The 15594-nt window shown below is 45.2% G+C and overlaps 2 long non-coding RNA genes across 3 annotated transcripts; one reads left to right on the top strand and one right to left on the bottom strand.

Annotated features, from left to right (window-relative positions):
• The first annotated feature begins 1316 nt into the window (after window positions 1-1316).
• On the top strand, window positions 1317-5536 carry LOC310900221. Of its 2 annotated transcripts, none has more exons than XR_014584922.1 (3): window positions 1317-1601; window positions 2929-3061; window positions 3458-5536. It is a non-coding gene; the product is annotated as an uncharacterized lncRNA (long non-coding RNA). The 2 variants fall into 2 exon arrangements; XR_014584923.1 differs by having other exon boundaries at window positions 3566-5536.
• A 367-nt stretch (window positions 5537-5903) lies between these two features.
• Window positions 5904-14506, bottom strand: LOC310900222. Its single transcript, XR_014584924.1, has 4 exons — window positions 14308-14506; window positions 7896-7950; window positions 7297-7433; window positions 5904-6839 (listed from the first exon to the last, which is right to left on the bottom strand). It is a non-coding gene; the product is annotated as an uncharacterized lncRNA (long non-coding RNA).
• Window positions 14507-15594: the final 1088 nt, after the last annotated feature.

The raw sequence follows: 15594 nt of genomic DNA on the forward strand, positions 1-15594 counted from the left end.
TCCTGCAGCCCCTTCCCCCCGGCAGCTCCCGTGCTCAGCTCGCTCTGTTGCAGGAGGCAGTGTTTGTTTAATGTGCAGAACCACAGTATTTTAATTAAGTGTCTTTCGCCTCTGCTGCCATTTGATTATCTACAGTTATTGGAGACTTGGGTTGTTTGGCTGCCTCTGAAGTGAGAAGGAGCAAGAGAGTCAGCTTTGAGCAGTTTGCTGAGAAAAACAACACTTGAGATTGATGCTTGGTGAGCTCAGAACTTCTGAGGGAGTCGATGCCAACCTTGGAGGAACACTCTCCATCTTCTTTTCACTACTCAGCCTTTGTGCTGTGGTACTCTGACCCTGGGCAGAACTGGAATTTAAAACTGCTCCATATTTTTCATCTGAGAGCTCAGCAGTCGCTTTTTTGACCTGCAACAACACTGACCACAAGAGTCTTCTTTCCCTTGAAGAAAAGAAAAGGCACTGGAGAAACCTTTGGCTTCAAAACAGGAGCAATATTATTAATTTTTCCTACCAACTGACATCTTTCAATTATCTGCAGCCTTTACTGAACAATATTCTTTCCACCTGTTGGCATTTCTTATCACTTCGGTGTCATGGTTAGGAGAAATTCCTCTAGTGCCTACAGGCAAAAACTCAGTTTATTGATCAAGACAAACATATTTATTTAGAAGGCAAGTGCACAGAAAGAAAATTACTATTGGGTCTCATAGCTCTGGTACCTCTTCTTAAAAATGCCAGAACGTGGGACCCAGGGGCTCCCAGGGGAGCTGGGGGAGCGGTGCTGCTCCTCGAGGGAGAGACCCCAGCCAGGGCACAGCCCCTGAAGGTTTTTTCAAATACAGTGGATCATGATAAGTACAAAATAAAACCTGTTTCAACTATAAAGCAAAATATCACCATATTTTTTAAGTGAAACACATGGCTTAACGTGAAATAAAAATAGACTTTTGAGAGGAAACATGCTGAGTAATGCTTGTGAACAGAACACGAGAAGATTCTGCTAGCAGTACATAACAAAGGAAGATTATTTTTGGTGAAAAATATTTTTATGTTCCTTTACTCATCTCTCTGTTTGTAATTTGAACAGTAGGATCAAAGGTTACTCTTTATAGTATGTATTCACACAAAATAAACTGAGTGGGTGGGGTTTTGTTACAACGACCCATGAGCACTTTATTTCAGCTAGATTACCCCCTTTCAGCTGGGCTTTCATTAGCCAGATTGACTTCTGCCCCGTCCTTTTGTAAACCTCTGTATCAGCTGTGACAAGTGGTTATAGGTAGAGGCAGCTGGTGCAGGCCCTAAATCCTGTAAGATCTTGGTTCCGTTGAAGTGACTGAGAGTTAATGCTGGCAGAGCCGGGATTTCATGCTGTGTCTATATGAACAAGGCCAAGATTTCACATCCCACAGTGAACAGGGCTTTGAAGATCGGGATTTTTACAAGCATTGCTATCTGGGCAGGTTGCTGCATGTGATTTCCCTCTTCTTCCCAGGTAAAATAATTTCTCAGCAACTACAGAAATCCCTGAGTGAACAACATGGGAAATGGAAGCAATGCTAAGAGGCATCAGGAAACTACCACGGAAGCATGTACACATGGTGAGTGATGTCTGTCTCTGGGGACAGTGACAGATGCGGCTGATGTTACAGTTGTTTTTTTTAAGTTGATTTCAAACACTCATATGAATTGATAAGAGTGAAGTTACCCTAAGGCTGAACTTATTAAGAACAACATGATGAATCACTTCATTCAGTGTGACCTGACATAAACCATGAGTATTTTGTACATTTCTTTTTTTTTTTTTTTTTATGCTGTTCGAAAAATATTGCTTGTTTGATCTAAATAGTTTGTAGGTAGATCAAAAACTGGTGGAATGGGTGGACCTGCAGGGTGGTGATCCGTGTTATGCAGTCCAGGTGGAGGCCAGTAAATAGTGGAGTACCCCAGGGGTAAATACCAGGTCCAGCTCTGATTAACACCATCATTAACAATCTGGACAATGGGACAGAGAGAACCTCAGCAAGTCTGTAGATAAAACAAAACTCGGGGGAGCAGGTGGCATGCCAGGGGGTTGGGCTGCCATCCAGAGACCTCGACAGGCTGGAGAAATGGTCTGATAGGAACCGATGAAGTTCAACAGGGAGAACTGCAAAGTCCTGCCACTGGCGAGGAACAGCCCCAGGCATCTGTACGCACTGGGGGCCACCCAGCTGGAAAGCAGCTCTGCAGAGAAGGAGCTGGGCGTCCTGCGGGGCACCAAGCTGACCGTGACCAGCAGCGTGCCCTGGGAGCAAAGGCGGCAGCAGGCAGGGTCTGGGCAGCAGGAGCAGGGAGGGAACCCTGCCCCATTTATTTCATTCAAATTCAATCTGAAGACAGGAAGACTTTTTTTTTAACCTTTTTTTTTTTTTTTCCTTGAGATCGACCAAGTACAACTCAGAGATTGACCAAAAGTTTTTGAAGTGGGAGGAGTCCTCATTTCAAAAGCTCACAATGGGGCACAAATCCTTATTTTTTGTGGTTTGAGAAGTATGCTGACAGCCATAATCTTTCAAATAATAGTGTTCTTTAAATGCTCTCCAAAACAAATTACAAATGCAATGGTCAGGTGAATTAAATAGTGGAATTCATATCATCTGCAGAGCGGGCCCATGAGTTATTACCTTAACCTGTTCCCTAGAAAGAACGTGAATTTGTCATTCTACTTAGTTTACATATCTGTATAGGTCTAGAGAAATCCTATCTGTCTAGTTACATTTACTCGCAGATATCCAAAATACATCATGTTTCATTCCCCAGTGCCTTAGACTGCACTTGTGAAAGGTCCTTTGCCTTCCTTTTTGAATGCACCTACAGCACTGCTTAAAATAAATAAATAAATAAGCCAACACATAAATTATCTGAATTGTTCCATCTGCTGTATAGTTCTCGTGCTGAACTGCGGAAACCTGATACAGAAGTGCAGTAACGAGAGCGGAGTAGGCAATGTCAGAGTGTCATTGAATTACTGGAGCATTGCTGACTATCGTGCATTGCACAGCACCTCTGTTGTTCAAAGGTGAGAGATATCTTTATCTTCTGTTCCTGCATGCCATTAATATCTGAAATTCACCCTGAAGCCATCACAGTTTAGCACACTTGTTATCAGGTTAACAATGGATTAGATGATGCTTTTGGATGCTTTTAGATGATGTAAACTGTGAAGAGGACACCCTTGTCCCCGGTCAGAAAGTTCATCTTCTTTTGTCACATCATATGTTAAATAATGGCACGGGCAATTACTTACTCTCATAGTTGACTGGATTTGGTATTTCAGAAGCTACAATAGAATGGATTTTGTTCTGCTGACCCCAGAGTTTTCAATTCTGTATTTAACTGTCAACACCTCACAGAGTATAGCAACATTTGAAAAATTAATTGAAGTTCAGTCTTTCTATTTATTTTCTGCATTTAGAAACCTGAAATAATCACTTTCCTGGAGGCCTGGAGAGACAGGATTTTTGTTTGTATTCAGTTTGTCTGCACCTGAACGCTGGTGTCTCTGGTCTCCCGTGGGAAATAGGTCACACTGGATGGAGTTCACCCCTGTGAGACAGAACTGCAAAGACTGGGGCTTTTCGCCTGAATGTGAGTGAACGTGTTGTGCCTGCTCCGGCGTGCATCAGCTCCCGCAGTAAAGGCTTTCTAATGTTATGGACAATTAATTGTGTGAACTTCATTCACCACAGCTGCATGGTCATCAGCATAATTTGAACAGATAAGTGAACAAGTGTTTAACGTCATTAACATAGAAAAAGACCCATTACTAGGATGAACTGTGTGTGCCACACATCACTGCATGGCACACTGCAGGCATTTAGTCTGGTACTTCCAGTCTGACACAAAAGGAATTTGGCCAAGACACTAGACTTAACGAGCTTCATTGATGAAAAGTGCCAAGACAGCTTTAGTGGCTTCAGTTAATCAAGAGTCTTAACTTTTGATTAACTGAAGGGAAATAAAACCATCCCTCAAATTTTAAGGTTTTTACATGCATATTATTATCCATCACCATTTCTGTCCTTATGAAGACAATGTACTGCCAGTTAAATTATCAAAACAATTTATTAGCAATTATATATAGTTCAAACATTTTCAGTTGTTTTCAGGATGGTGACCCCTAAACATTTTTAGCCAAGCTGGATGTACCAGAGAAATTTCACATACATACCTGACACTATGATTTTATTAACTTTTCTTGTCAGCTTTTGTGGATCCCAGATAAACAGTGCACAGACTACCTCAGGGTCTGCAGTTCCCACAGCTTGAAACCCCTGGACTAGAACATTTATAACTGCTCAGGACCCTGCACACCCCGTTATTATTTTCTTTTTGAACAGGAATATTTCATTTTGAAAAACACTTTACCATTTTACATATGTACTAATGATAATGCCCTTAATAATATGGTTTAACTTTTGGTCAGCCCTGAAGTGGTCAGGCAGTTGGATGACCTTTGTAGGTCCCTTCCAACTGAATTCTCTTCCCCTCCCCTCCTCTCTCCTCTCCTCCCTTTGTCTGGATAGAGCCCTCAGCGACTCCCCCGCAGCTCTTTTACTGGGCAAACCACCTAAGGATCCCCTGAACATGAGAAAAGAAATGGCTTGTAGACCTGATGGAATTAGACTCCCCCTAATAGTGGAACACTACGCATTTTGTCCAAATACCTTTAGTGCACCCCATTCACCAAGACTGAGCATCAAGCTCATTTTCATTTGTATTCTTGCTCCTTTTTTTCTTCAACTTGCATCTTCAGTAAGAGGAACAAAGAGCATTTGGCATTGCCTTACCCCAGCAAAGAAGGGACGGGTCTGAGCTTCCTGATGCAAAAGCGGAACCCAGGTGTCTCAGACCAGTGCTCGACAGCTGCATGATGTGAGAAGGAAGAAGAGCTTCCCTCTTTCCTTCGGTTTCAGAGGGACTAGCAGCTGCCACTGCATTTTTTCATTAGCCGGGTGCGCAAGGCATAGATTTACCTCTCTGTGAGTGCTGCAGGAGCCCTCCAAGGCAGACGTGGTACAGAGCTGGAGCACAGGGGCGCAGTAGGGCCCTGGCTGGGGGCAGCTCCGGGGGGGCGGGGGGCAAGGTGCAAGGACGACCCTGGTCCTGCTGCATGTCTGCCGTGCACCATCAGACCAGGCTGCAGGGGCTGAATGTGCAGGAAAACCCTGAGTGAGCAACTGAGCGGGCTCAAATCTCAGAGAAAGCCTGTCTGCCTGGAATTTGTGCTTTAAAAATGAGTGAAATTGTCATAGAAAAAATGACTTGCTCTCCCTTTACTATATGCTTTTACTTTGATATATTCAGCAACAACAAAACAGAATTACTGCACTTTACTTACAAACAGGAGTGAGATAATTTTCCTCTGAGTCTGAAACCGAGTCTCTAAAGAAACTGTTAAAAGAGGAATCAGCAGGACATAACAAAGGTTTTCAGACTGAAGAGGGAAGCCATCCCTCCTAGGAATAGGATGGATTTAAGAAATGTATGAATATCTTCTATTAAGAAGGAATATAAATTCTATAACCAGCTTATTGGATTTATATTTGAACACAAAAATCAATGACTTAATACAGAAAATGCATGGGCTCAGGCCTGTTTAGTCATCCCAAAAGACCCACTGTCCCCTCAGTGGGGAATGAAGATATTACAGAAGAGAGACATTGCAGTCCCAAAAGCAAAGGGGGGATTAGAAAAAATCTTTCCCTGCGATGACTTGAAGTCCTTGAGGAAACTTTTTGCTGCATGTGCTGTGTGGAACAGACCCCGCGAGCAGGTTGTGGGGCTGCTGCTGGTGAGCGCAATGGCCAGGCTTCCCAAAGGCCGCCCGGCCCGGGATGCAGACAGCTGATGTTTAAACAAAATCAGCCTTGCTCCCAGTATGGTTCGTTGCTGGGCATCACGGCCAATTTATTAAATATCTCAGCGTTCAGAAACGTTCAGTGTTGAATGCTCTTCGCACCTGCAAGTTCAGACACCCGCGGGCAGGCTCACACTGGCACTGGTGCACAAGGGGAACCTGCGCATCGTACGTGGGGTGGCCGCGCGCCGCCCTGACCTGTGTCCCCATGCCAGCCTTCACAGGCGGGGCTAACTGTCTGAAACTTGCACTTGGCTTGTTATAAAGGAAAGGTCATTAGTAATAAAAAGAAAATAAACAAATAAGATTTACCATACAAGAAATGAAAATTCTTAATATATTAAATTGAAAAAGCAGAGCTCGTCAGAAGGAAATTCTGGTGTTCCAAGGTCTGCTTTCATTCCGAAAGGAATAGAAAGCCAGTAGATAAAATGTAACACACACAATTTAAGAAATCAATTTAAAGTGGCACAACTAAAAATGCTAATTAGGAAAGAAACACTTCAACATCTGAAATGAAATGTCCAAATAAACGTCAGTGTGAATGGAAATATTTCTGTTTGTTCCATCACTTTCAAATCAATATTGTCCTACACAGAAAAAACTCATTCCAATTAAACCACATTTTCCATTGAGGACAAACTTGTGCCTTCATTCTGCTCGGCTGCTTCCACGTCCTCACCGTTTGTTCTTCCCTGGGGCAGCCCCCCTGGGCCATGCTTCTGCTCGTGCTTCTCCCTAGTGCTCCCCCGTGCCGGGTGCTGGCGGAGCCCTCAGCCCCCAGCAAGCAGCACAGGCCCGGGGCAGCTGCGGGCAGGAGAGGAGCAGCCCAGCAAGATTTCAGTGCTCAAATTGTCCAACTTGCAGTAGAGCTCTGAAAAGTAGCTTGTTTTCTACGGATTCCTAAGGAAACGGGCACTCTGCAGAAGTGTCTGACCTGCGGGAAACACCACGTTCCAGTATTTCAAAATGGAAATATTTGGGGAGCTTAGCTCTGTTTTTATTTATTTATTATTATTTATTTATTTTAATTTTCATTTCATTCAGATGGCAAAGCCTGTACAACTGCGTGAATCTGGGTGTCTGTGTTCGTGTTGGAGTGTGCGGGCATATGTCACGCCTATAATCAGGTGTATCACAGGTATCAGGCTGCTTTGCCCAGGCATCTCCTCGGGGCTGGCGTGGCTCCCTGCCCTTTGAACCACTGAAGCTGTCAGCAGCTGCACAGCCTCAGACACAGATGGATTTGGTGTTTGGTCTTCTGGACTGTGGTTGGAGCAGAAGAGCCTAAATATTTCAGGAGCTGCGTGTTGATGGAGCTGAGCTTTGGGGAGAGTTTCAAAACGAATTTAATCTTGTCCGATGGAGGGATGGGAGCAGGCTGCGCTACTTACAGTGCTGTTTGGAAGTTGGCTTCCCCGAGCTGCCTCAGCTCTGCCTGCAGTTTGACCCTCTTAAGAGCTCGTTGTTTATGAAGACAAACAGGCAAGGGGTTACTGCACACACATTTTCCACCTGACAAGAACTGTTGCTGCGGATTAAGGAAAAAGGAAAAATCACTTCCTTTTGTTTTGCCAGGGAATTCAAATGCTTTAAGATTTAGTGTAACACAGGATCTCTTTAAGCGGTAATTGTTCTTTGTTTCAGACTACATCAATTTACAACTGGAACACTATGACTGTTACTGAAAATGCTTTGTAAATTTATTTACAGGCTGCTGGAAAGTGAAGAAGCACACAGACTGCATTTTAAATACAAATTGCTTCAAGGTACAATTTGCTCAAATTGCTGTAATGTGCATTATGAATTTAATTTTAGTACATTTTTGCTATATAATAACCTGATTTGAAAGTATAAATGCAAATTAAATTTAAATAACCTATAATTGTTACGTGATGCAATGTTTCATAAATATTTACTATGGGCGTCTTGTTATCAATTCAACTAGTCCTTTTACTGTGTATACGGTAATAAAGGCAAGGTCATCTCTTACTTGTGTGTATTAAATTTGTACTCCACAGCATCCGATTGTTCTTCAGCTCGTCTGTCTATAAAGAGATAATCACGGCAGCATCTGAGCGCCTCGCAGTCTTTAATGCGTTTATCTTTCTCTCCGAGATAGGGAATGCTTCTATCGCCATCACACTTACTGGGAACTGAGGCCCGGGCAGGCGGTATTTAAGATCATTTAGGTGTCCGGCTGCCGCTGGAATCAATGGCAGTTCAGCACTAAAATGGCCACGAGGAGCCGTGTCCAAGTACCTGTGCTCGGATGAACGAGAGGCGGGCAGCATCACACGGCCATCGATCTCGCCCGCAGCGGGACGCCGGGGGGGCCTCCGGTGCCGCGCTCCGGCTGCATGGGGCGGCTCCGTGTGCCCCACGGGCAGCGCTGGGCGCGGGGAGCGCCAGCACCGAGCCCCCCCGCGTGCGGTCTGGGCCAAAGGCAGGGCACCTGCCGCTGGTGCGCACGGGGCAGGCCCAGCTCCACGGCTGCAGCAGCTTTTGCTTGTGAAAATCCCTCCACATAAGGAAAATTAACCTCAGGGATCACACGGGATGATACCGCCTTAGCCAAGTTCCCACATATGCTTCTCTCTTTCAAGAAATATTTTCTTGAAAGCAAAAACTTTAGCATTATAACACTTTTTATACTGAAGAGAAGTTACCTGGCCAGCACGGGTTACCTGCTGTCAGGGACAGTTCCCTGTTTTCACTGCGTACGTGCCAAGTTACACTTTTCACTAATTTAATGTAAAGAACGAAAGAGTATAAAGTCTTGAAAGAATCCTAAATGGAAGGTCAGCTTTGACGCTATGCCTTTTAAATGGATAAGACAACTGTGAGGGGGTGAACCTTTAACCTGTGGTTGAACAACGAAATGGAAGAAGGAAACGGTCGGTGGCTTTCCCTAAACAGGCAGCAAACGTTTCCTAACAGCTGATTTAGCGGAGGGACAGAGGGACGCTGCCTTCCTTCCCTGCGGAGGGAGGGCACGCTCACTCCTGACCTCCCAGCATTTCTGGCAAGGCTGCAGGACCACACCATATTTAAATGAAACCTATCTCACAGATGATTTTTGCAAAAAACAGCACATTTTGAAAGAAATTGTGGGTGCTTTCCTAAACTGAATGCTGACTTTTCAGAAATGACAAGTGTCATTTCTGGACGTTGTGACTGGCAGGAGCTTTCTGTCTCCAACTTGAAACACAGTCGTACCAGGCCACACATTCTCCATGACAAACCAAACCTTTTAAAACAATGCATCTTTTTTCTTATACTGTCGCCCCACTACAAACCTAGGGTGGTAATTCCCCAGGCTGTGTAAAGAGAGAACAATGAAGCCCACTGATTAGATTAACACCATGAACAAAAAGCCCCATGAAGCTACTTCCAGCTGCTGCTCGTGCCTTTGTCAGCCAGCAACCCTTTGCTTTGCCTGCCGAGAAACAGAATTATCTCTGCCGAAGGCACCACAGCTCGGAGGCGAAGCCGGGGGTCTCTCTCACCCACCACCCCCCAGGAGCTGAGCGCCCGCTGCCCGGCCACGATGGGCCCCAGCAGCAGGCACGCAGCGTCCAGTGTGTGGGACCCCAGGCAACGTGCGCTGTGATGAGTGCTTTAATAGGGCTAATTGCAACAGGAACAATGGGGTAGCTGATGGCAGCACAACCAGTGCCAGTGGCACCTGGGCTGTCCAGGCACGGCTGGCCCCCCGGCGTGAGCAGTACCAGGAGGGAGGCAGCCCAGTTTCCTTTGCTCAGGTAACATTTATGCTCACGTAACCTGAAGCAGAAGTTGTCCAGGAGTGTCTGGATGTAAACCCCCCCCCCCTTCTTGCCAGCAGAAAGTCAAGGTGCAAAGCAAGGCCAAATGAAGTCGTGCTGGGTCTCAGGCAGCACAGGCCAGTAAATAGGCATTGCTGCCCAAAACCTCCAGCTGCACAAGCCTACTGCGTGGCCTTCCTCACGCCAGCTATAGCATTTTATTGTGAGTGTTTAATTTAAAGAGGCCACCTACAGAAATGTGACGTCCATTCAATCAAATTATTGCAGCAGGTGTTAAATGCTGCCTAGAAGATTTAGCCAGTGTTTCAGCATAGAAAAAAAAATGAGAAAAATATCAAAGGCTATAAGTCTCTGTTCTGTGTCTACCATGGGCAAAATGTATCTTTAAATAATTCAAAGACATGCAAGGATAATTAATGACATAACTTTTTGCAATTTTGGTTTAGAGGGTTGTGCTTTTCCTCACCATAAACAAAAATGTGAAAGTTGGAGGCTGAGCTTTCCTGCCGCAGACAGCCCTTCTGTAGGAAGCGGAGAAGAATCAGAAGTGAGGGTACGCATTCAAATGGCAGCTGATGGTCTCCTCGGCAGCAGAGGGGACAACCACTGCACGTGAAGGCACAGCTGGTCCCCCAGTGCCCCACTGGGCTCTGCAGGGGCACCGCGCTGGGCTGGCAGCCCCACTGCTCTGCGGGGCGTGCCAGAGTCCGGATGCTGCTGGCTTTGGGTTCAGCTGATGCTGGATGCTGATACTTTGGGTTCAGCATCTAAAGATTCAAGAAGCTCCCCAGGACAAGAGTTATTCCATATGTGACCTGGCTAGTTCAGAAAAACTGCATTTCTGTATCTCATTTAATGTCTTGCTCCATTTATGCCTGCCCTCCAGAGGAGGAACCTCTAATGCATTTGCCCCCTCCACCTCTTTTCTTTTTTTTTTTTTTTTTTTTTCCCCCTTTTTTAGTGTATAACCTGGAAATTTATTTAAAGATACACTTTGCACTTTGGAAGTTTTGAAACCCTGACCTCTTCCAACTGTAACTCATCAGTCCTCTTAGTCATTCCTCAAGAAACTGAGGCTTTTTTGTTGTTATTGTTGATTTTGCCTTTTTTTTTTTTCTCCAGTGGATTTCCTGCTATTTGGCAAAATTGCTTTAAAGTACTAAGAACGTGGGCATTTGAACATGCCCAAAGTATATTGTATTGAATGATTCATTGAACAATTTCTCTTCCAAAACACAAAGAACCATGAATTCATCTCTAATAACCCCACTTATTGTCCACTGCTGGACAACGGAGGTTTTGTTGGTAGGAGGTGCCCCACAGAGGCATCAGTCCACAGCTTTGATTGCTGAGGGTCTGGGTCTCCCTGCTTGAATATCTCCAGCAGCCCCCTGGCCGTGGGGCTGGGCACCCTGCTTGGGGGCCCTGCTGGGGCTGGGGGGCACAGGGGCACCCAGAGGTGCTCCAGCCCCAGCCACGTGTGATGCTGTCAGCATGGACGCCACTTCAATGCTTGGCTCCTTCAGTACAGACCTCCATCCCTAGTAGCCCAGATGAGTAATTTTCCTGGTAAGGTATCATAAGTTTAGGATTAAATTAAATTCCCAGAAAATAGCATGAAACCATATAGAATAATATAATATGTACATAGAGTATATGATAGACCTTTCTTATAAGTGGGCCATGGTCCAGTATAATCTTAAAAATAGTTTTAACAACATACCAAACATGATAAATTTGCATCCACACAGGATATCTTACCCTGAAGCCCACTGTAATATGCGATTTTTCCTTCTATTTCTGCTTTTGTTCTTAATATGTTTTCTTTTGTATTGTTACAATTCCTTCTTCTAGAGTTTTCTGTGGTTTGGTTTTGTTTTTCCTGGTTTATTTATTCATTTTTTCTTTTTTTTTTTTTAAATGCTAGCAGTTCCAGTTGTACAGCAGTGCTGTCATAACCATGCTGGATCCTTGTGCTTTTGCTGAAATGGTGTACTCTTGCATGTCCCTTCTACATGTTAATTAAGATTTTGCAGCCTTCATTCAGGCAGTTACCTGCTCTCACTTTTGGTCTCTTCTTTCACAGAGAAAAGAACTTTTTTTTTTATTCTAACTACACAGGTGGCAGTTATATTAAGGTTTAAGTTCGCAGTTGAGGGAAAAAATTGCCAAATGTTGTAAAGGTAGGAAGAGTAAGGCAGAAAAGTCAGAAGGATTAGTGGGATAATGGAAGAATTCATGATGTGCAGCCAGGATTTGAAGCGGTTCATCGAGAGGACAAGGAAGCAGAGGAAAAAAGCCTTCAGTTGTCCTTGGTAGTGTGGCTTCACCTGAAGGTCATGGGAAAGACTTGGGGGCTCTACTGTTATTTCTGGAGTGGAATTTGGTTCTAGTTTAAACAAGGAACATAGAAGTAACATGGCTGATAAAAAGCAAAACCAGAACAGATTTAATGACCGAAGGGCCCTGTCCAGTCATTATGCAATGAGTGCCAGAGAATTTCTCCTAGTAAATGCTACGCACTACCTATAAGAACACTCATTTCAGAGGGTGAACCCTGAAGAAAAAAAAAAGCTGAAGGCTTAAACTCCTCCCCGTGAAAGCCCTTCCTGTCATTGCTAGCCATGTTGTGCATCCCCTTATAATTTCTACATCATGTTCAAGTCTCAAGAAAACTCTTCTCCTCATTTAAAAGCAGGCTTTTGAGACATAAAGACATGGTGGCAGCCCTTTTCTGAACTCTTTCTTGCTTGTTGGCCTTTTTTACAGTTTAATATCAATGCAGAATTGACCTTATTAGTACTGCTTCTGATAGTAAGATTCCCCTCTACTCTTTTCTGTTTATTATTCTAACAAGAGGGGAGGCCATATGTCATGCTGGGATCACTAAATGATGTCCAATCAAGCCATGATTACCAGGCTCCCTACCTAGTTTTATATGGCTGACTTGCCCTTGTCATTTTGCCAGAAATAATTTTGCTTTCTTCTATGTCATTGGAAAAACATTCAAGACAATTGGTCCAACATCAAGCTTCTGCAATAAAGATAGAGCTTATGTTGCACAATGATTTTGCATTTAAAATGACTACTGGCTAGATAGGTTTTTGTGCTGCTTTTACTATATGATGATTTGACTATAATAATTATCATTTAATATAATTTAATACATTTAAAGATATAAGAAAGTCTAAAATAAAATATTTTTAAATTTTATAGTTTCATAAAATTGATGTTTAGTGAAAATACTTTATCACCTAAAGTTATTAAACAAGTCTGTTACAAATACTAATGAAATTAAACATCAATAATAATTAGCAGGAGCACCTGCATCGCACCCGGCAGGTGCCCTCACTTGCCCAGGTCCCGTGCATCTTCCAGCCACCCACCAGGACCCCGCTGCCAGGCACCCAGCCTGGGTGCTGCCCGGGCAGGCCGTTCTCTTCCTGTCACTGCCAGGCAATAGCACGGGGTTTGAGAAGTCATTTCTGCGTTGAGGGCACAAGAGGCCCAGTCAGAAATCTGAGTGGTAAGGTGGGGAACTGCAGATGGAAGGGCCTCTCATTTCTAAACCTGTTTTAGGAATACCATTGTAATTTCCAAATTCCAGGTTTCCTATTGAGCTTCCATTTATTTATTTCTACAGACACACATATACAGCTGCTGACTCAAGAAAACAAAGGCACCCATACTAGCCAAAGCCGTGTGGGAGCGTTCACACACAGGACAGGAGGAGAAGGAAAGCAGCAGACGTACAAAGAATGACCTGCAGCAAGCAAGCTGTCACAGCGTTTATGGGAACAGCGTGATATTTTGTACAACACATCCCAAAGGAAGGGTGAGTCTCTGAAGGCTCTATACAGGGAAAGCCCAAAGACATTCATGCACGTTAAGCTAACTAAATTAATCACAGGAACACCACTCCAAAGGGGGAAACCAAAGCATGTTGCCCTCTCTTCCACTAAGCAGAAGCAGTTCCCTGTACTTGCAATGCTGAAGATGTGCAAACATGTGCTATATATTGCTGTGGTACAGAGAGAGCAACTCAAACTCCCTGCGCAGAGGCTGGGGAGATGCTGAAAGCTGACGCAGATCCCGGCCTCATCTTTCAGATCTATGCAGCAGACCCACGCTGTAGTGAATGCAAAACAGCGATCCCCCTTCCACAGCGCTGCCTCTGCCCAGCTCCCTTCCAGCAGGGATGCCCGTGTTGGAGCTCCGCCGCACTCACCCCGGGGTGCCTGCCTGCTCCTGGGAGCGGGGAGCAGCTCCAGCAGCGGCAGTGCTGCGGGTGCCACAGCGCCCAGCCCCGGGGGGCTGCAGGAGGGCCCATGCCTGGTACCGCTCATCCCCGTGGGCTGAAGGCGCTGCTCAGCTGAGGGATGGCGAGCTCGCAGGCCTCGCGCTGCTGTGGGGCTCTTGGGGCTGCTTGAGGGGTGGCAGAGGGAAAACCTCAGCCCCACAACTGAGACAGCTTCTGGGGGGACCCATCCTGGTGGGGTTGGACCCCCCCCCCCGGTACCTGAGTGGGATAGCATCTGTGACACAGGGCACGGGTGCTGCCTTCACAGGGAGCCGGGGGGGTACTGAAAAGGTAAAACCAGAGTGAACCATACGTACCAGAATGGGGTATGTTCCTGGGTCCATTCTTCAAGTCCGTCCCTTGCAGCAGTTAATTAGGTGCCTTGGCACAGATCTTACACCAGGATACGTGCAGGGAAGTCATTTCTGGCTCCTGCTTTCCCTGTCCAGGCAGACGGGCTTCACACACAGCTAACAGCAGAAAGGCTCTGCTGATAATGAGCTCCTAATGAGCTTCTGGTCACCTGTGGGAGCATTTTATATTCTGCTGCTGAATGCCTGCAGCAGACACCAATCCTCAGCCCAAATTTCACTGCCTTAACCCGAGTCTTGAGCAGGATTAAAGGTAAGCATCCTGTGCAGGCTTGGAAACCTAAGCTGGAACGTGTGCTTTGCAGCCTCTCAGCACCCTGGCTGCTGGATGTGTCCCGGGCAGAAGCAAGGGGTGATGTGATGTTAGGTAGCAGTTGGTGGAGTTTGTTTTTCAGATTTTTTTTTTAAGCTACTGCTGTTAAAAATAAATAAATAGTGAAGGGCAATGTTAGCAGCATGATTCTAATTTGTTTAATCAGATTATGTTGTTTTCATCTCTGCTGATTTCTAATTTGGATATATGAAAATGAAATTAATATTAAATTCTTGTATTTATTCAGACTTAATGAGATGACTGGAATGGCTTGCCAGACTCAGTTGTCTTTATCTGTGGCTAACCATCAGCTCCTGAAAATTGTCTTTCACTGGACTTTATAACTACCTGAAGTTCAGGAAAAAGAGCCAAAAGAACACTTTTGTTCCAGTCGTTTCAGAGTCGTGACGTCAACAATTAACAGAAACAAGCATTAAACAAGATTTAACAGGAATAAAGAGCTGTGTTTAAAAATAAAAACTACTACTTATTGCAACAATGAAAGAAACAATCTTGCTTTACTAAAAGCCTGGCTACAGATGACAGAAGCAGTTCAGCCTCTGGATGGATCAACTCCCCTTTTCCTTTCGGCCTCTCCTCCCAGCATCGTTCCTGTCCATTCCCGTCTTTTGCTTCAGCAGCCCTGTGGGTGAGGAGCAGGTGGCAAGGCTCCGTCCTCCCAGAGATGTGTCCTCCCCATCGAGCTGCAGAGCCTGGCACTGCCTTGCTCCCCGTGCTGGTGCTGAGCCTTCTTCCACACCATGTATTACCATAGAATGGCCTGAATGGTTGAAAAGGACCTTAAAGATCATCCAGTTCCACCCCCCTGCTCTGGGCAGGGTTGCCAACCACTAGAGCAGGCTGCCCAGAGCCGCATCCAGCCTGGCCTTGAACGCCTCCAGGGATGGGGCATCTACAAC

This window comes from Anser anser (assembly GCF_964211835.1).
Source record: "Anser anser genome assembly, chromosome: 5".
Classification (NCBI taxonomy): domain Eukaryota; kingdom Metazoa; phylum Chordata; class Aves; order Anseriformes; family Anatidae; genus Anser; species Anser anser.